This window comes from Peromyscus californicus, unplaced genomic scaffold (genome assembly GCF_007827085.1).
Source record: "Peromyscus californicus insignis strain IS unplaced genomic scaffold, ASM782708v3 Scaffold_8__1_contigs__length_139910024, whole genome shotgun sequence".
Classification (NCBI taxonomy): Eukaryota; Metazoa; Chordata; class Mammalia; order Rodentia; family Cricetidae; genus Peromyscus; species Peromyscus californicus.
The window spans coordinates 131,275,736-131,297,758 of record NW_026294606.1 but is presented as its reverse complement, the minus strand read 5'-3'; the positions used below and the strand labels follow the sequence as shown (position 1 = coordinate 131,297,758).

Genomic DNA, 22,023 nt, shown 5'->3' with positions numbered 1-22,023 from the left:
GACCTGAGGATCACCCTGACTGTCATTCTTGGAAGACATCTACATTGTTTTCTTGAGAGGTTCTCTGACTGGTCTGGGACTTGCTGTTCAGGTGGATTGGCTTGCTACAAGCGCTAGGAATTGGCCTCTTTGGGGCTGCGATTCCATGTGTGCACCATCACACCTGCCCTTTTTCTTTAAACAAAACAAAACCGAAGTGTGTGTGTGTGTGTGTGTGTGTGTGTGTGTGTGTGTGTGTGTTTGTGTGTGTGCTGTAAGTGGACACAATACAAGTGTATGAGCATACATTCAATGCATTGCTGTAGAAGTGAGAAGACATTTTGTGGGAGTAGGTCTCTCCTTCGTGGTGTGGATCCTAGAGATTGAACTCAGGTCATCAGGCTTGGTGGCAAGGACCTTTCCTGGCTCCCCTCTCACCCTCCCTTCCCTTTTATTGCACTTAGGTTCTACAGATGGGACTCAGGTCTTTGTGCTTGCAAGGAAAGCCCCAAGTGGACTGACTGAGTGCTCTCCCTAGCCTTGTAACTTTTGTTATTGGTAATGGATGGAGTCGATCTTGGATTTGAACTGGAAGATCTTTTGTGTTGGCCATGAAATGAATCTCATATCTTGTTTTCCTGTTTTAATTTTGCCTTTGCAATGCCAACAGGTTTGAACAGACATCAATATTATTCTTTGGGCAATGAACCCATACATTGACAGGGGCCGGGAAGCTGCTATATACAAGGAAGAGCAAGGTGCGGCCTTCACCAGAGGTAGCTGATGAAACGTAGACTGGGTGACTGAGCCCGAATGTCTCATGGATTACTTCACACTTTGAAAGGGAAGGTGCATTCCCATCATCTCCAGTTGCTGATACACAGGGTAAGTGAGGTCGAGGAGCCCAAGTCCTGGCAGCAACTAGCTGTACAGCCTGAGGCAAGCTGCTTAACCTCTGAGACTTAAAATTTTCATCATCTATAAAAATAGACTAATACCAGCTTTCAGAGATGTTGTAAGGCTCGAGATTCAGGTTAGCCTCAATTATCTGCCTTCATGAAAGAGAGCAAGAGGTAATCCAGAAAAAACTAGGGATTTCTCTTTAGTTTTGAGTCTATAATTGTTCCTTTTGACTTATCAATTTTTCTTCTTAATTTTTTGCTTATATCCTGGGAAGGACACCTGTGTGTTGGGGGAATACTGGTGGGCGGCATGATTTTGTCAAGGAGAGTACAAGCCTTTCTTGGGTCGTTGAGAAATGGTGGTGACACAGAGGGTATTCCAAACTTCAAGGCTAGTTTATGTTCCACTGGTGACAGACACATGTGCAAAAAAAAATGTAGAGCATGCTTATGGGATGACCAACCTGGGACCAGAAGGGACATCTTCCCATACTCAAGAATCATGACTCATGAGCACTGGAGACAGTCTGGGGACAGCAGAGACACCACTGTGCTTCACTGTCCTCATCTGTACCACGGTAGTGGCACAGTGTTGTAGACTGTCCTCATCCCCACAAGTAAGATGTCGTCAAGCACGTCTTAGCTGACCTTGGATACCTCTCTCTGTGTCTCCAATGTTCTATTCTGGAAAAGCAACCTTTTCAATCTATAAAGTAGGAAAACAGATTATTTCCACCTGATACTTTGGGCTATCACCTGTTCAAAGGAAAACATCCCATTTCTTTTCCTTCTTAGAGACAGGGTCTCACTGTATAAACCAGACTGGCCTCAAACTCACAGAGATCTACCTGCCTCTGCCTCCCGAGTGCTGGATTGATGGTGTGCACCACCACACCCGGCTACCTTCATTTCTTGTGAAGTTAACGAATTCTCTCTCTTCTTTCATACCCTGGGCTAGCCATGTCCGATCTTTCTTTTCACTTCTTCCAGCAACACCATCTTCCCCCAGATTCTGAGACTGATCGTCAAGCTCTCATTCTGTTTGGCTATGGAAACTTAGCAGGCACAAAGAGAAAGGGTAGGGTCCAACAGACACGCTCGTACCCACTTTCTGTCTTGAATTCCAAATTAACTCTAACTTTCTCAAGAATCCTGTTGATTATAAGTAGTATGTATTCTTTTTTTATTTTAATATGCCATATCAAAACCATTGTATTTGGTTATTCCTACTAATTGCCATATTTCAGTAGGAACCTTGTTAGCTTGTTTATTCATGTCCCCCCTTAGCATAAAACAGAGGCTGTGGGGGTGCAGCAGCTGCTGATGGTTTGATATTCAGTGCTCGGATCAAGGTTAATAAGCTGTCAGATGCTGGCCGTGCACTTTAGACCAATCACATCACCACATGCTGCCACTTGCTGTAACACATTCAAAGAGAGACAAGCAGAACACGGAACAGCCAGGCTTCAGCCCCAACTTGTGTGTGTGTGTGTGTGTGAGGGGGGGGGGGGGGAGATGCATGGATGTTGAAGGCTAGAGGCTGACATGTGTCTTTGGCCATCACTCTCCACCATTCTTTTTAGAGACAGCTTCGTGCACTGAACCTGGACGCACTTATTTGGAAAGCTAGCTGGCTGGTGTGTGCCAGGGACCCTCCTGTCTCCACCTGCTCAGTGCTGAGGTCACAGTCGCATGACACCTCCCCTGGTTTTTCTGTAGGCTCTAGGGATCCAAGCTCAGGTTCTCATGCTTATTTGGCAAGCATGTTACTGTCTGAGCCATAATTTTTGGTCCTAAGTTTAGAGAACCTTCTGCTATATTTCACCCCCCCACACACACACACCCTGGGGGCAGTATAGATGAAAACCCAATTCTTTGAAGTATCATGGGACCAAAAATTGTGACTGTCAAACCACCTGCTTCCCTCTAAGTTCCTGATTGCCCAGTGTCTCAGAATGCAGATACATTAGTTCTTCTGCCGAGGTGTAGGGCGGGGAGAGGGGGGGTTTACACCTGTCTCTATTCCCATAATGCTGCAGGTAGTTCATTGCTCAAGCTAATCTCTGCCTGTGTCCAGTGAGTCACTGGGGGATCATCAAGTTCACATGCTGGTGTGAGTAAAGAGAGGGAGGAACAGGCATTTTACAGTCTATTGAGAGGCAAGCATGGGCATAGCCAATAAAAATTTCTATGCAAATGGAATGCTCTGCTTGAATCAGTCAGTTCACACAAGGAGCATGTTGCACGTATTTCCAAAGATGTGCTGCAACTAAATAAACAGACAGACAAACAAATACAGTGGTTGACAGACTGGAGAGACAAAATTGAAAATCCTCCCTCTGCTCTGTTAGGTCACCCCCACCCTAGATCCCCCATCCTGCTGCATCCTCCCATGCAAATCAGCCGCACAAGAGCTGAAGAGGGCTCACTCTGAACAGTGGCAGTGTGACTCTGCTCCACTTCAGGCCGTCAGAGCGCGGCTAGGCTGGATGCACATAGTCACCCCGAGGGGACAGCAGTTATCAGATGGACACGGCTCACCTGACCGTCCAGTGCAACATGAGACAGAATTTAGACTGACGAGTCCTCATGGCTGTGCTCTCAGGAATGGATGAGGACTCAGGGATGGCCACAGAGAGGAGTTCCCACTCAGGCAGGAGCGGTGGGGGTCACACTGGGAGACAGGAGTCATCACTTTCTTTTGGCGATCTGGAGACTGCAGCTTGGCTGGGTGGTGCTATATAGAACTATTCATGACTTTGTATGTCCTGGTGTTAACAGAGAACAGTGACTCTCAACTGGGACCCCCCTTTGTCCCTTCCAGGTCTCTGAGGATCTTTGGCTGTGTTTGGAGACATTTTTGTGTATCACAAACCAAAATGTGCAGTGAGTGGGGAGAAGCCCGGAATGCTACCAGACAACGTTCATTGCACAGGACAGTCACCATGGCCCTCATGACAGTTCCTCAGATCCTGGTCAGTAGTGCAGAGGTTAGAGCTGACTTGGAGCTTCTGGCAGGATCCGGGCGGTTGGCCCCTCTGAGGGATGTTAGGCAATTTTACTTTTTGCAGAACACTTTGAGATCTTTGGATAAAAGTGCTGTGTACGTTTTTTTAAAAGAAAAGTTCATGTTGCTACATGCTTTCAGGCTTCAGGGAAGCTTTTGGCAAGGTCTGACTCAGCTTTTTCCTGAATTTTAAAGGTGTTTTTCCTCTTCTCTCCCCTCTCCTCCTCTCCCCTCCCCTCCCCTCTTTGTGGGATGCCCCTCCCCAATATATTTATATGTTAATGTGAGTGTGGTACCAAGGACTCAGGTCAAGGTCAGGTGTCTTCCTCAATTGCTCTCTACTTCATTTTTTGATACGGGGTCTCCCAACTTGAACCTGGAGCTTAATAATTGGCAAGACTGGTACCACCACGTCTGGCTTTTGTGTGGATGCTGATGACCTGAATTCAAGTCTTCATACGTGTGTGGCAAATACTATTTTTTTTTTAAAGACAAGGTCTCATGTGGCCCAGGCTAGCCTTGAACATCCCAGGTAACCAAGGCTGATGTTAAACTGCTGATTTTCTTGCCTCTGTCGTCTGAGCACTGGGATGACTGGCATGTGTTAGTATGCTCTGTTCATGTGTTAGCATGCTCTGTTCATGTGTTAGCATGCTCTGTTTATGCGGTGGTGGAGTCTGAACCCACCACCTTCTACATGCTAGTCAGGCACTCTACAGTTTCAAGTCCAAGTCGTTTCAGTTTTGAAGCTTTGATCCTGCACCATTTCATTTAAGTCATCTCTTATTATCAAGTATATTATCAAGAGTCTCAGAAAGAACGTTCCACACTGATCTTGGGACCCCAGGACCAGCTGCTCTGACAACTCAGTCACATGTAAAGTTAGAGCAATATACCTGAGTTCCCAGTGTTCTCTTTCCCATCTCTGTTCCAGGGAAATTTTCTTCAGCTGACCTTTGGGACCACACACAGATTGATGAAAGGATTAAAAACAAATTCCAGAGTAGACACTCTCAAGAATCATATTTATTGTTTATGGAATCATCTAGGAAAAAAAGTACCGGCCGCACAGGCAATCCAGTTTTAAACCAAGCCTGCTTCTGATTCATTTCCTTCCAGCTAAACTTGTCAAAATGCAAGTGCATCCCGTGGAGTCGTCCTGAAAGCAGGCCTGTGCGTAGTATGCTTTAGGGGTTCCTCTGGCTTTGGCAGATACTGCACCATATTCAGTGGGTTGGGAATCTGGAGAAACAATTCATGTTCAGGGATGGGTCATGCACTTAGATTGTGGGGAACAGTTTCCTGAAGGAAAGGTCATTTGACTGAGGCTGACGACTGGAAAAAGAAAAACCAACCACTGAGGACCAGGAGAAAACAAGAAATTTCTAACTAAAAAAAAAAAAAAGATTTTGGCTAAGAAAACTCTACCCCATTGTTCATAGAACATTCTGCCAGCTGTGTTAATATCCTTCCTCCACTCGCTCCCTCCCTCCCTCCCTCCCTCCCTCCCTCTGCCTCTCTCCTCCATCCCTTCCTCCCTCCCTCTCTTCTTTCTTCCATTTTACAGAATCTCACATAGCCCAGGCTGGCCTCATACTTGCTGTGTAGTCAGAGATGACCCTGTTCTTTCAGTCCTCCTGCCTCCACCTCCTGAGTTCTAGGATTACAGGTGTGTGCCACCATGCCTGCTTTTTGGTGCTGGGGATTGAACCTAGGGCTCTATGCACGAGGCACGCATGCATAATACTTGTACAGCCAAGGATGACTCTGAACTCCTGATTCACCTGCATCCACCCCCTGAGTGCTGGAATTATAGGTGTGTACCACCACACCCAGTTCATGTATTGGGATTGAATCCAGGGCATCATGCATGTTAGGCAAGCACTATACCAACTGAACTACTGGATTCTATCCCCAGCTATATGACATCAGTTAAATGAATTCCTGTAGTGGATGTTAAAAGTCCTAACACATCACAAGCTGGAAGGCACCACTGGAAAACTCCAAAAGGACCAACCAGGAGGTAACACCGAGTCAGTAAGCACTGAAGCTACTTAGCTGGGAGCCGCAACAGGCTGTCAACCGTTGAGTTCTGTGGGATAGATGTTTCTCTAGACTTCCTTTTCTTCACTGCTTGAAGGGCATTATGGGAATGCAATTGGCTCAAGTGATGACATTAACATCATGAATAATGCTTGGGAGCTAGACTCAGGATGCTGGGAACTGGCTGTTAGATTCCCAGAACGTTTTACATAATGATGCTGGCACGCCAGGTCAGCAGAGTGGCTGTCGAACTGGAGCAGGAGGCAGAAGGCACTGGAGGGAGACGTCAGAAGTGAGCCAGTCAAACAGAATCCGGCAAGCACTCTGCTGTTTCGTTTGTGGTGCAGTGTGGTGGTGCTCACTTTGCCCTAACTTCATTCCTAGACTCTTTACTGCTCCTAAGTGGTCTTTTTCTGCCCTGACTTCCTGTCCCCTGTTCTCATCATGGCAGAAACCCCAAGAGTGTCAAGAAGCCAGCAGTCATATCTCAGCTCTCTGGACTTTTGTTCCATAAGTGAAGGAATGGAATGAAGTAAAAAAGAAATACCACATGACCTGGTTGCCAGCGCACTAAGGTAGGAAGGAGGTCTTTAGGTACAAATCGGGGAATTCATTGTGTGCCTGGTGAGTGTGCTTGTTAGTGTCTATGTGTGCACACACGTGTATGTGTGTGTGCATGTGGAGGTCAGAGGGCGATGTTGGGTGTCCGCCCTCCTTCCTTCTCTCCCTTTCTCCCTTTCTCCCTTTCTCCCTTTCTCCCTTTCTCCCTTTCTCCCTCCCTCCCTCCCTCCCTCCCTCCCTCCCTCCCTCCCTCCCTCCTCTCTCTCTCTCTCTCTCTCTCTCTCTCTCTCTCTCTCTCTCTCTCTCTCTCTCCTTTTCAAGACAGGGTTTCTCTATGTAGGCCAAAACTCCCTCTAGATCAGACTGGCCTTGAACTCAGAGATCTGCCTGCCTCTGCCTCCTGAGTGCTGGAGCTAAAGGCGTGTGCCACCACCCTTGGCTGGTGTCTTTTCTCAATGGAACACCCTCTTTTATTTTGAAACTGAACCTCTCACTGAACCCAGAGCTCATTGATTTGACTAGGCTGGCTGCCCGATGGCTTCGGGATGCAATTGTTTCTGCCCCTCAGGGCACCACCGTGTATGCCGTTTCATGTGGGTGCTGGGGATCTGAACTCAGGTCCGGATGCTTGCCAGGCAGATGCTTTACTGACTGGGCCATCTGCCCAGCTACAAACTGAACCTTTATAGGGAAGACTGAAGAGATGTTCAAGAGTACTGGTTAATGTGGCAGTCAGTGAGAGTAAAGTCTATTAAAATTTCAGACATTGCTACCAACTAGCTATGAGGCCAAGCAGTATGGGGCAGAGGCTGGCAGGCTTTGTTTTAGAGGACCAAATAGTAAACACATTAGGGTTACTGGCTGCTTGGTCTCTTTAGCAATTACTAAACTCTCACATAGAATGAAAGCAGTTGCAGACAGTACAGATGGGCTGTGTGCCAATAAAACTTTATTATTTATGGGGCCAGGGATATAGCTCAGTTGATATAGTGCTTGCCTACCATGCATGATGCCCTGGGTTCAATCCCAGTACCACACGAACTGGGTGTGGTGATACACTCCTATAATTCCAGCACTCAGGGCGGGAAGTCCAGGTAAATCAGGAGTTCAGAGTCATCCTTGGCTATATAGACAGTTCAAGGCTAGCCTGGGATACATGACACTATCTCAAAAATACAAAACAACAAAGAAGAAACAAAAATTTTAAAACCCATAATTATGGACACTGAAGTTTGGATTTCATGTAATTTCCACAAGGCACAAAATGGTTTTCTTCTCTTTTACTTTTTGACGATTTAAAAATGTAAAGCCCAGCCGGGCGGTGGTGGCGCACGCCTTTAATCCCAGCACTCGGGAGGCAGAGCCAGGCGGATCTCTGTGAGTTCGAGGCCAGCCTGGGCTACCAAGTGAGTTCCAGGAAAGGCGCAAAGCTACTCAGAGAAACCCTGTCTCGAAAAACCAAAAAAAAAAAATAAATAAATAAATAAAAAATAAAAATGTAAAGCTCACTCCCTGTGTGCAGATCATGAAGTGCACAGTATATCTGTCCTCTGGTCTGTCATTTTCTGACCACTGATACTGAGGAAAGTGCAGTGACTGCTTAGACAGACGGGGTTAAAATCCGGCCCCACTTAACCTTTAGCAAGGTGCTTGCCTTGCCTGGGGGCAGAGCCCCGTTGTAAGCCTCAGGTCCCTTGTGTGGAAACTGAGGATGCACAGTCTCCCATGAATGGTTACCATGGGGATTAGGAAGATGCCCGGGTCTAGGAGGATGGTCCAGTAGGTGAAGTGCTTTCTGCACAAACCCAAGGACCTGAGTTCAGATCCCTGTCATGCACGTAACGTGCCTGTAACCATACGGCCAGGGGTAGACAGAGACAGATGGATTGACAGAGCTCTCTGGCCAGGCAGTCTAGCCAATGGGTGAGCTCTGGATTCAGGTAGAGACCTGGTCTCAAAAGATAAGGTGGAGAGCTGTAGTGGAGATGACCTCTGACCTCATCAGGCACAGTTGTGCTTGAGCATTTCACATGCATACACAGCAAAGACAGCACCAGTACATGCCTGCACCCTGCTCTCCTTCAACAAGTGGTAACAAGATAATTAAATGAAACCCATACTGGCTCTGTGAGCTGGTTCAGTACCACTCACGTTTGCAGTGGTGACACGCCTTTGTCCCAATCTTTGACGGTGACGTAGGCCAGATTTTCCCCAGCTATATCACTAGCCTTTTCCCACGTGAACATTTCCATCCCATGTGTCTCTGCAATATGCAGAGCTCAGGGCTGCATCCCCTTCCCACGTGGACAGATCAATTAACACTCAAAACGTGTTTTTCCTGAACCCTCTTACATTGCTCCAGGTAGAAGCTTGTCAGATTCAAGTTTCACATTATACCCAAGTGTTGTATTGCAGGTTGGCCCTCTGGGTCAGAGCTGGTAGGATAAGGAAGATTCTTCAGTTTTGTTCTGGGACAGAGCAAGAGGTGGTCGTGAATATGGTGCCTGGTAACTCTGATGAGATTGTGTAAGCAAGCACTCAAGAGAAACACTGTCCAGAGAAAGTCCCCACCTCACGACCTTTAAGGTACAAACCTTTCTCCAGCCCCCAAATCTCTGAAAATGACTTACCAAGAGAGAGTCCTTCCTCAAAAATCGATGTTCATGCAACTGAACTCAGATGCTTAGCAAGACTTCCATTGGAATGACATGCCTAGAGGACCCAAGTCAGTATGCCGTGGAGATGCTTGCACATGCGTGCTTACCGAGGCACTCTTCACAACAGACAAGGTGGGGATGAGCTGATGTGCCCTTCCGCGGAGGAGTGGGTAAAGAAAGTGTGATATAAAAATATAACAGAGTACTAGTCAATCATTAAGAAGAACAAAATCATGTCATTTATAGGAAAATTGATGGGGCCAGCAGTCTTCATATTAAGTGAAATACTCTAGACCAGTATCACATGTTTTCTCATATATGGACTGTGGGGAGAGTCCATGAAAATAGAAGACAGGATACCAGAGAAAAGAAAAGGAATTGGAGAGACAATTAGAGATTCGAGGAAACGAGAGGAGAGAATGTGCCCGAAGTCCATCGTGTGTGTGTGTGTGTGTGTGTGTGTGTGTGTGTGTGTGTGTGTGTGTATGTGCGCACGCATGAAAGTGTCCAAATGAAACCCATTATCTCACACAGTTAATCTGTTTCTTCACCACTTATTTTGGAGCCTCAGATCTCAGTGAAAACCTCTGCATCATGAAGTGGCCATCTCCTGAGGAAAGATGCCAAGGTTGACATCTGGCCTCCATACTCAGGCACACATGTGTGCAAATCATCACACAAAAAGTAACTAGTGTTACAGTGGAATGTTTTTAGGAAATCAAAAGTAAGAGTGGGGGTGGGAGAATATAATGAGGGAGAATATTATTAATAATGCATTATGTTGTGATGCGGCTGGGAAGGAATATGGTTACAGAACATTATATCGTGATGAGGCTCTGTCCCTCTAAGTGTTCACGCTGACTGAGTCTTACCATAGAAGACTCCATTTTATAATCAGGTTTTGACTTTATTTTGAGGGAGAAGAATGACTTCAGCCCTGGTGGGACCAGGAAATGGCACCCTCTGAAGGGCACCACCCATTCCTACCTAGGATGGACTGATAAATGACTTATTCCTGGGAATAGAAAGGGAGCTATGGGAATGAATTAAAACTGCAGGGGCACATCACATCAAACCAGGCCCAAGGATTTATCAGACATGCCAGACCAAGAACAGCATGTAACTCCCACCCCTGGGCCTCCCAAAGTTATGGACACCTAACACTACGATGGCACAGTACCACACCAACCTGTCATCAGATACCGGGCCTTTGTATCAAGGACTGAGAAGTAGTGGACTCCCTGACTTCCTTGGGTCCGTTTGATCCTCTGCTGTGGCCTTCTTGACCACTTGTCCATCCACCTGTTTGCCAGTCTGGACTTGACCCACTCTTTGCTGCTCTGGACCCATTTCCTGCTCTTGAATCTTGGTTAGACCTTTTGCCTCACAGCTTTGCTCTGAAACCCTGACGCTAGCAGCAGCTTCCAATGCTCCTGGCACTGGCCTGGTTCATTGTCTTATCAATTTAGACTCTTTGCTTGCCTCTGAAACCTTTTGAACTCTGTACGGCCTTTTTAACTTGTATTCATTCTGTAACCACATACATGTACATAGATAAACAGACACATTTACTGTGTGCTATGTGAGAAGGAAGCTAAGATTTGTAATTAATGGAGGCCAGCCTGCTCTACATAGTAAGTTCCAGGGCACCTAGGGCTATATAGAGAGACCCTGTCTTAAATACAAACAAACAAGACAAAAATCAAAACAAATATTAGTAATTAAGATTGGAATAAAAAAGCCTGTATTTGCCTCAGTCAGGCTACCAAGCTATGCAGATTATATGACAAATTGCTCCCGTTGAAACTGCTAAACCTTGTGAATTTATCTTTATTCAGTAAAATCTGACATGGTAGAAAGACACAAATGTATTTGTCTATGTTTCTGGCATTGCATGCTCATGACAGTTAGATGTATGAAATTATAAAGGAATGAATTTTGAAACAGGTATATTTATAAGATAGTACTACATGTTGCTAAAACAACAACAAAAACCAAGAACAATGCTAGGAAATCCATAAAGGACAAAATTTCAAAGTTTTAGACATAGGATTAGTAACAGTGCTGGTCCAGCTCTACCCCATCCTAAGGCCAAAGAAAGACTCAGCAGTGCGGACCTAGTAGATCATACGTAGGCTCAGACTCTTCCTTGGTATTTCTCCCTTGGAGGCTTGCCTGAAGCTAGCAGAGCAATTAGAACATGGCCAGGAAGCTGAGCCGGCTCTGTAGCAATGTCTGCCCCTTGTGATTGGCTCTGACTCTTGCTCATTTTTTTCTCTGTCTTCTGTTTCCTCATCTCCCCACCTACTCTGAGATAGGATCTCACATAGCCCAGGCAGACTCCAAACTTAGTGTGTAGCCAAGGATAACCTCCTGAGCCTCCTGCCTCTTCAGCCCCAGTGCTGGGATTCTAAGTGTAGACCAACACACCCGCAGTATGAGGTGCTAAGGACTGAACCCAGGACTTCATGCGTCCTACCAACTGACCTGCATCCCTTGCCCCTCACTCACGTCTCCCAACTTTGAGCTACTTGCTGTCTCTCAGATTCTGTAATAAAAAATGATCAAAGAGTTATTTGACTTACAATAACAGTGCAGTGGTTTCCTGAAAGTCAATACTGACTCTGAAATGCCTTGCGTTGTTGGTGGTTTATACACTGCTGGCCTGAAGCCCACATAATGATGACCTTTATTGATTCCCATGGCTCTCACGGCTGTGAAAGTCTTCAATGTGGGAAACTGTTCTCTGTGAAAGTTGATAAACCAGCCCAAGGCCGAGGGATTCCCTTTAATCTATCAGTGGCAATCTTTTAGTAATTGCTGGCAAGTGCAGTGGCCACTCCTCTGACTCCTGATGGTTACCAGAGCATTCCTCAGAGAGGATGTTTTCAAAGTAAGCGTTTGAAGTGAGCACCAGGGATCCATAGGGCCGTGCATGTGGCAGCATCTGGCATTTATAATCAGAACAAAAGCTTCTTCCTCTTTCTTAATCTTTATCCCAGATGGGAGCATGGCTCAGTACCAAGAAAGTTTGCAGTTTTTCTTCCCAGAGACAGCTAAGCCAGAAGCATAGAATGCCGGTGGGAAGTGGCCATGGGAATGTGGGTCACAGCTTTCAGCCACTCCATGCGAAGTCTGAAGAACCATTGGGGACCTGAAGTCTAATGTCATCTGGAAAGGGAAGCAACAGCACTAACACTGATCAATCCCAACCCCTGCTCCAGCGGATGACATATTCCTGTAGCATAGCGTGGGAGAGTTTCCACTATTTCCCAGAGCTTAAAGCTACGTTTGGCATCTTTGTTGGCAACTGTATCTGATCATGGTTTCTTTAGTGTGGAACCTGAGCTCCGAAACAGTAAAACAAACATGTCAAATATTTATCCACATGTTCTCCAAACACACACCAATGTTTCTGTGGTCAGTTTGAAGTTGTGATTTGGGGTTTTCTGTATTTATTTACTTTTCTTTTAACAATGTGAATATCCTGTGTTGAGATAACAGGGTGAGAGTTGGGAGACATGGATCTTTTCAGATGATGTGAGAAACTCAGGCTACTTCTTCCAGGCTTGGAAAGCTTCCTGCAGGAAGTTGGGGTGAATTTACACAAGACATGAAAAGAAATTTGACTGAGGAAATAAAGGGAGGCCTTTTGCTTCTCCCTCAGACAGATAGAGACTACTCACGTTCTGAGACAAACCATGGTTAAGAACAAGTCAGAGGAGCCAATGGAGTCATCTGCGGAGCTCAGTAAAACGCACGGGGCGGCCGTGGCCCAGTTGGTAGAATGCTTGCTTAGCGTGCATCGAGTCCTGGGCCTGAACCCTAGTCCCATATAAACTAGGAGTGGTGGTGTGTACCTGCCACCCCAGCACTTGGGAGGGAGATCAGAAGGACCAGAAATCCAAGGCCAGACTGTGTCTCAAAACACAACAGAGCCAAAGAGACGAGTCAGGGGTGAATATTCTTCCTGCCAAGCTGCTAACCTGAGTTTGATCTTCAAGACTCAGATGATGGAAGAAGAGAACTGAGTCCTTCAGGTTGTCCTCTGAGCTCCATGTGAGTGCCGACAAAACACAAAACCTAACAACTACCCCCAAACAAAATCCACACACACAGCTCTGTCCCGACTCAATAGTCAAGGTAAGACTTGAGTATTTCCTGTCTCCCCCTCCCCACACATAGTACTGAACTGAACCCACAACGTGTAAATGCTACAAATGCCAGGCTGCATCCCGGACCTGGCACCCTGACAAGGATGAAGCTTCCGTTAAAAATGCCTGAGGGCTCCAGTTTTTCCATCTCCTCCTCAACTTTTATCTCTTGGTTTTGTTAGTTGCCAGGTTATGAGGTGTGAGGTGATATTCCCTGATGGGTTTAATGTGCATTTTCCTGATGATGCGCAGTGCTTTTCACATGCCCACTACTATTCATATGTCTGGGTTGAACAAATGCTTGTCCTAATCTTTGCACATTTTAAATAAGGTTATTAAAATTTTTGCTATTGAATTGTGGGATTTCCACATGTATTTATTTTGCATACTAAACGCCTATCAGATGTATAATTTGAAACGTCTCCACAGATTGCCATTTCTTCAATAGAAACTTTTTACCACAATGTAAACTTATTTGACATTTTTTGTCTTTTGTTTCATTTTGCTTTTGTTTCTGGTATTTTGGGGTGACATCCAAGAGATCATTGCCCAGGCCTGGGGTGTCAAATTTCTCCTTGTTTTCTTCTGAGAGTTTTACCCATTTTGAAGTGGTTTTTTGGTATTGCCTAAGAAGAGGGTATACTTCCATCAGATATTGTCTTTCCCTCCACTTTGTGTTCTTGGACAGAGATCAGTTGATTGTCTTTTCCAATGTGCTGTGCAGTGTGTCTGTCTGTTTCCGTGCCAGCACAACACCGTTTTAATCACTGTGACTTTGTATGTAACATCTTTAAAAGCAGGGAACATCAGCTTTCCAGGTTTGGTTTTCTCTGTCAGGACAGTTTTGAAATGGGGGAAGCTGTAGCTCATTGGTAGAACGCTTGCCTGACATGCAAGAGGCTGTGGGTTTGATCCCGAATGTCACAGGAAAAAAGAATCACAGACCAGGTTTTGCTGGGTGTGGTGGTCTGGGTGAAATGACTCCCACAGGCTCAGGTGTTTAAACACTTGGTCCCCAGTTGGTGGCGCTGTTTGGGGAGGTTTAAGAGATGTGGTCTTGCTGGAGGAAGTATGTCAGTGGGGACCAGCTTTGAGGTCTCCCAGTTGCATTTTCAGCAGGCCCTATGCTCTCTGCCTGTAGTTCGAGATGTGAGCTTTTGCTCCAGCCTGTCTGTGCTTGTGGCCATGCTTTCCTTCTGGGACAGACTCTTGTCCCTGTGGAGCCACAAGCCAAATACATGCTGGCTTTTTATACGTTGCCTTGGTCACTATGTTCATTTGTGGTAGTAGGAAGGTAACTGATACCCTGAGCGAGGACTGCATGTTCTTAGGGTTTTCACAGGGACTCCACCGACTTTGTGTAGTGCTCCGAGCCATACAGACCTCTGCACACTAAGTCTTCCAACCCCTATCCATGGCTGTCTTTTCATTTCTTCAGGTCTTTAATTTGTCAGTTGCAGGCTCTGTTATAAGGACACAGCACCGATCTGTAAAAGGCATGTGCTTTCTGGGTCAGGAGAGTGAATCTTCAATTCTGATGCTGATGTTTACTGGCAAACCTGTTACTATTGAGAGCCCCAGTTTCCTTTCTGAAAGGCAAAGATACTATCTATCTGTGTTGCAGGTAACTATGGAGATTCGGTGTGTGTGCTGACTTGCCTGGCCTGTAGAGCCACTCAGTAAGTTCCATCCTGTGGCTCTGGACTGTCCCTGTGACCTCTCTGGCGGGTCTTTCTTTGACATGGCTGATTTCCACTTGTTTTCACTCATCAAAACTCTGATGGAGTTGGAAGGGGACTGTACAGTGCTGGAGTTTTCTCTCTCGGACTTTCTATCTGTCTTTCTTTCTTCTTGACCTGTGAACTCAGGTCACATTGATAGCCTGGAATTAAATTCCTTTCTTTCTTTCTTTCTTTCTTTCTTTCTTTCTTTCTTTCTTTCTTTCTTTCTTTCTTTCTTTCTCTTCTTTTTCTTCTTCTTCTTTTTTTTGTTTGTTTTTCAAGACAGGGTTTCTCTGTGTAGCTTTGGTGCCTTTCCTGGAACTCACTCTGTAGCCCAGGCTGGCCTCGAACTCACAGAGATCCTCCTGCCTCTGCCTCCCGAGTGCTGGGATTAAAGTGTGTGTCACTGCCGCCCGGCTGAATTTCTTTTTCTTTTTGTTGACATTAGGGATCAACCCAGGGCCCCGTGCATGCTGGATAACCACGACCTCCACTCTACATCACCGGCCCCACCTAGAACTTCCATTCTTCCAATACTTCTTGGGCGTCACTCATACTGGTTGTTCTGGAAACTCTTCATTTTCAGTTAGTTGAATAAATCTTGTGTCTGTTTCTCCTGTTTTAATTTAAAACAGAGTCTCACTGTCAGGCCTAGGTTATAAAGCAGGCTGGCCTTAAACTCACAGATATCCACCTGCCTCTGCCTGCTGAGTGCTAGGATTAAAGCCATGTGCCATCATACTTGGCTTGTTTCAAATTTTAATTGTTAATTCCTTTTTTAATTTTAAGTAATTCTACTTTGTATATTTATTGAGCATGACTCTGGGTTACTTAAAGACATTATTATACAAGTACTTATTGGTTGTGGTGTGTACCCCTTCCTTCCCAGCTCCCCCCTCTTCTTCCTCTCTTCTCCTGTTAGTTCCTTTATCCCTACATAGTTTCGCTTCTCTGTGTGTGTGTGTGTGTGTGTACATGCTTTTATGTATTTATATAAAACCCAGAACAACAAATGAGAGAACATGCTATTTGTCCTTCTGAGACTGGTTTAATTGGCCTGCAATTATGATTGTCTCCAGTTGCTCCATTTCCTGTAAAGATGTGACTGCATTCTTCACGGCTGAAGACTAGTCCATCGAGTACATCTCCCACTTTTGTTCTTTACCAATTCCCCTGTCATTGGACACAGGCTGGTGGTTCCATAATTTAGCTCTTCTTGACAGTGCTTCAGAAAGCACCAATGTACAGCATCACTGTGTTCTGGCACTCGGGCGTCTTTTGGTAAATACCCAGCAGGGGAATAGCTGAATCATGTGGTAGATCTATTTTTAGGTTTTTGAGGAACCTCCGTTCTGATTTCCATCACTGCTAGACTAGCCTACACTCCCTGCAGCAGTGTGTAAGAGGTCCTCTTGTCCACATCCTCACCACCAACCTTTGCTAATGTTTCCTTAACCACTGCCCTTCTGACTAGGGTAAGACAGAATCTCAATATAGTTTTCATTTGTGTTTCTCTGATGGCTAGGAAGTTGAGAATTTTTCATGTGTTTATTGGACATTGGTATTTCATTTCTTGAGGTCTATTTACTTTGTTAGTTTGTTTATTGATTGGGTTATTTAGTTTCTTGTTTAGTTTTTTAAGTTCTTTGTATATTCAAGGTATCAATCCTCTGTCGAATACATCAGTAGAAAAGATTTTTTTCCTATTCTGTAGGCAGTCACTCACCTATGTGCCTCCTTTGCCATGAAGAGGCTTCTTTAACTCCACAGGGTCCCATTCATCAGCTGGCCTTACTTCCTGAACAACCAGAGTCCTATAGAGTCTTTGTCTACATCTTGAAGTGTTTTCTCTGCTTTTCTGTGAGCAATTTCAGAGTTTGGGGTCTTACATTAACGACTTGGATCCATTTGCCATTGACTTTTGTGCAGGTTGAGATTTAGACCTCCAGTTCATTCTTCTCTATGCAGCCATACGTTTTTCCTAGCGCCATTTGTTGAAGAGACTGTCTTGTCTCCAGTGTGTATTTCTAGAGTTAGATACTCTCTCTCTCTCTCTCTCTCTCTCTCTCTCTCTCTCTCTCTCTCTCTCTCTCACACACACACACACACACACACACACACACACACACACCCTCTCTTGTTCTTTCTTTCTTTTTAAAAACAGGGTCTCACTATGTGGAATTGGCTGGTCTGGAATTCTCCATGTAGACTTGGCTGACTTCAGACTTGCAGAGCTCTGCCTGCCTCTGCCTTCCCAAGTACTAGGATTAAAGGGGCATGCCACTATGTCCAGCCGTTTCTGAAATTTTAGTAAAAATCATGTGCCTGTACCTGCACAGGTTTGTCTGTGGGTCCTCTATTGGATCCCATGTACCTGTAGGTCTGTATGGTGTTGGTACCCTACTGTTCCCGTGGCTCTATAGTATGTCTTGAAATCAGGTAAATGATGCCTCCAACGATATTGCTGCTTGTATTCAAGATTGGATGAGGGTATTTAGGGCCTTTTGTGTTCCCTTATGAATTTTAAGATTTTTCCATTTGTTTGAAGAGTGATATTAGCATTTTGATGGCAATTGCATTGAGTCTGTAGATTATTTGTGGTAGGATGGACATTTTTGCAATACTGACTCTTCCAGCCCACAAGCATGAGCATTTTCTACCTTCGAGTGTCGTCTTCAACTTCTTTCTTTGGTGTTTTACTTTACAAGGTCTTTCACTTCCTTGGTAAAGTTTATTTCAAGGTATTTTGTTTTTATTGATTTATATTTTGAGGCAATTGTAGATGGGACTCTCTGATTTCTTTCTCACCGTATACTGATTTTAAAATGTTTCTGTATTTCTATTTTATGTAAATTGTGTTTTTCCTACATGTGTGTCTGTGTGAGGTGTCAGATCCTCTGGAACTGGAGTTACAGACAGTTGTGAGCTGCCATGTGGGTGCTGTGACTTAAATCCAAGTCTTCTGGAAGAATACAGTACTCTTAACCGCTGAACCATCTCTCCAGCCCCATACAGTGATTTTTTTTTTTTGTATGTTAACTTCATATTCTTCCACTTTTCTGAAAGTGTTTCTCAAAACTAAGATTTTTCTGATAGGATTCTGAGTCTTTTATGTATGAAAGCATATCACCTGCAAATAACCCAGTCCTTTCCATCACTTTTATTTCCTTCTCTTGATGTATTGATTTAGCTAAGATGTCAAGCACCTTGTTGGATGCAAGAAGAGAAAGTAGACAGCTTGGCTTGTTCTTGCTTTCAGGGGAATGCTTTGAGGTTTTCCACATTTAGGATGATATTGGCTGTAGATTTCTAGTGGAAAACCTTGATTATATTGCTATGTATTCCTTCCATTCCCAGTTTGTTTGGGTATTTTATCAAGGAGACACGTTATATTCTGTCAAAAGTCTTTTCTTCATCTATCGAGATGACCATACAATTTCTGTTTTTAGCTCATTTATGTGATAAATTATATTGCTTGATTTATATATGTTGAATCATACCTGCATTGCTGGAATAAAAGACAACTTGATCATAGTGATCTTTTTGATGTGTTCTTGAATTCTGTTTGCAAGTGGTTTTTTTTTGAGAATTAAAAAAAAGATTTATTTTACTTTTATTTCTTGTATGTGGGTGTTTTACCTGCATGTATGTCTTTGCAGTCTCTGCAGAGTCCAGAAGAGGGCAACAGGTTCTCCCGAGAAGTAGAGTTTCAGGTGGTCGTGAGTGCCTTGTGGGTGTTGGGAATGGAACGCTGGTCCTCTGGAAGAGCAGCCAGTGCTCTTAGCCACTGAAGTACCTCTCCAGCCCTTCTATTGGGAACTTTTGCATCTGTGTTGATGGTTTGGTAGCATCCAGTAGAGTCTGGCATCTAGCCTTCCTTCTCCATTTTATGGACTCGTTTGAGAAGTCAAGATGGTAGTTCTTTACAGGCTGGGAGAATTCAGGAGTGAATCTTAGTGACTCTGGGCCTGGATTGAGTTTAGTTGGAAGATTTATAATAATAATAATAATAATAATAATAATAATAATAATAATAATTACTTCCTCAACATCATTGACTGTTATAGATCTATTTAAATTATGTATCTTAGTTTAATTTTGGTAGGTCAAATATATCTAAAAAATTCATCCAAGTGGTTCAGGCTGGCCTCAAACTCAAAAGATAAGTGAGGATGGCCTTGAACTCCTGACTCTCCTGCTCTCTCCTCCTTCATTCTCCTCCTGGGATTGTAGACATCTGCACTTTGTCTGGTTTTGTGCGGTGCTGAAGATCAAACACAGTGTTCTTTGAATACCAGGCAGACACTGTATATACTCAGCTATGTCCCCCAGCCTAGGAATTTTCAAAAAAGCAAATTAAACAAACAATTTGCATTTGAAAAATAAAAAGAGAAAACAAGGTGAAAAGTGCTTGTTACCCACTGCACCATAAAAATATCTTGGTTATATTTTCAAAAGTCAGAATCCAGAGAAGGGGCCACTATAGGATCGTTCCTCAGCGAGAAGAGAGTAAAACAGGAAGGCTGTCGGGAATCAGCAGGCCCAGGACAGGCCTGGCAGGAAAAAGCAGAAGACGCCCGGAACAGTTGTTACTGTGGACCAGGAGCCTCTTTCTTTGTCTGTCCAGCCCCAGGCAAGAGCCCTACAGAAGACGTGGACATCTGGGAAGCCATCCCACCACACCAAGGTCACAGGGAGGAGGCTGTGAGCGGAACGACTCTGACTTTTAAACACAACCGGAAAAAGCCCATTAGGAACTGACATCGAAGGACTGGGGTGTGCTGGGGAAGCCAATCAGGTGGCAAGCATGCCCCAGTTTGTAAGGAAGGGAAACCGAGGCAAGAGCTTATCTACCTATATTTCTGTAGCCATTAGGCTAATTTAATTGCACTTGCCCTGGCTAAGCATCGCACATGGGTGATTTTCTTCCTTCTAAACAAAGAACTCTCTTTTGTGGTGGGATGGTGTTAGAAGCACTAATGGATGGAGTAATGTGTTACCTTCTTTATCCCAAGACACTACATTTGGAAGAAGGCATCAAGATGTCACTATGTAGCTCAGGAGGATTGTAATCTTTCCATATCCAAATATTCCACACATTCTGTTTCTATACTGAGTGCAGCAATAAGGAAAACATGGCTTTCTTGCCTTTTTTGTTCTTCCTATTTATTTATTTAATTTATTTATTTGTTTGTTTATTTATTTATCTATTTATTTATTTATTTTGGTTTTTCAAGACAGGGTTTCTCTGTGTTAACAGTCCTGGCTGTCCTGGATCTCGCTCTGTAGACCAGGCTGGCCTTGAACTCACAGAGATCTGCCTGCCTCTGCCTCCCGAATGCTGTGATTAAAGGCATGTGCCATCACTGTCCTGTCCTTTCCTTTCCTTTCCTTTCCTTTCCTGTCCCTCCCTCCCTCCCTCTCTCTCTCTCTCTCTCTCTCTCTCTCTCTCTCTCTCTCTCTCTCTCTCTCTCTCTCTCTCTCTCTTTTAAAGTCAAGATCTCATAGATCTCCCCCAGGTTGGTCTCTAACTTGCTGTGTATCTGAGGATCCTCCTCAGTACTGATGCTGAGTACTGATGTTGAGTACTGATGCTTCAGGCTCTGTGCCCCCATGCCTGGCTTATAGTGCTGGGGATGGAAGCCAGCGCTTTGTGAATGCCAGGCCAGAGGTCTATGGGCTGAGTGACACCCACCCCTAGCATTCCCTCCCAGTCTGTTTCTTCCGGTTTCCCTGGGCTCACGTGGGTCATAGACATCATGGGGCTCTCCTCTAGAAGGAAGGGACAGAGGTTGGAAAGAAGGGCAGGGAATGGTGTTCTGAGTCAATGCCCAGCGCACTCAAGCTGCCGTTGGCAGGAAGGACGAGGATCAAAGTTAATTGTAGCCCTTGTTGCAAACGGGAAGGAGTGCAGGTGCAGAGCTGATGTGTGCAAGACAGCCTGCAGTCGTGTGTTACATGCGTGCACACACATTTTTGTAAGACTTGAGGAATTACCGGATATTAATTGCTACATAGAAACTGAGTAACGGAGACTGATGTTCGGTGGATAGTTGACCTGCTGGAGTTTCGGGGTCAGCCTTCCTGGGGTCTGCCTTTGCCTGATTTGCTGCAGTGTCCAGAGGCTGTCCTCCCCACCCCCAAGCCCAGAGGCTTGTTCAGCTCCACCTGGAGAAGCTCCCATTCTTGTTGGCCACTCCCCACAACCTATGACCTGGATACGGTGCTCCCCCCACCCCATGAATTCTGCACATTTTCAAAGCTGGTGTCTTTGTCTCCTGAGGTTGGTCCTGGACACTTAAGCAGTGTTTTCTACTTGCTCAAAGCTTGGTAGAGGAAAGGGGTGGTACCTTCACTTTATTTTCTCCTGATTTAGCTGACAGGATCAGCAGAAAACTAATTGTGGCTTCCTGTTTCAGCTAGCTGGAGCTTTTAATCAACGCATTAACAGTTAATGGTATTTTTTAAGTTTACAGAATATATAAGCGATACAGTTTCTCTACATTCTTGCCAGAATCTCATGTTGCCACTTTTTTTTTTTAAAGAAATTGTTTAGGGGGTGGGGGTTATGCTGAAGATTAAAGTCAGGGCCTCGAACATGCAAAGCAAGCACTCCCCACTGAGCTACATCCACGCCTCATATTGCCATCATTTTCACTCCATTCATTTATTTATGTATTTATTTATTTATGAATGAGACAGGATCTGATGTAGCCCAAACTGAGCTAGAGCTTGTTAAGTAGCCAAGGCTGACCTTGAACTTCCAACCCTCCTGCCTCCACCTTCCAAGTGCTGGGGTACCTGCGAGTATCATCAAGCCTGGTTTACGTGGTGCTGCGATCCGACTCCAGGCATCTGGAATGGGAAGGAAGGACTCCACTAACTGAACTGTATCCCACACCACCCCTAATTTAATTTCAGTTTTCCTTTTTTTATTTTAAACAACAAATCCTTTTCCTCCTTCTCCTCTTCTCCTCCTACAGCACGCACGTGGAGGTC

The 22,023-nt window shown here is 44.9% G+C and overlaps 1 long non-coding RNA gene across 1 annotated transcript; it reads left to right on the top strand.

Moving 5' to 3' along the window:
- Positions 1-655: 655 nt before the first annotated feature.
- On the top strand, positions 656-6,543 carry LOC128104488 (uncharacterized). Its single transcript, XR_008216026.1, has 3 exons — positions 656-864; positions 3,706-3,856; positions 6,383-6,543. It is a non-coding gene; the product is annotated as an uncharacterized LOC128104488 (long non-coding RNA).
- Positions 6,544-22,023: the final 15,480 nt, after the last annotated feature.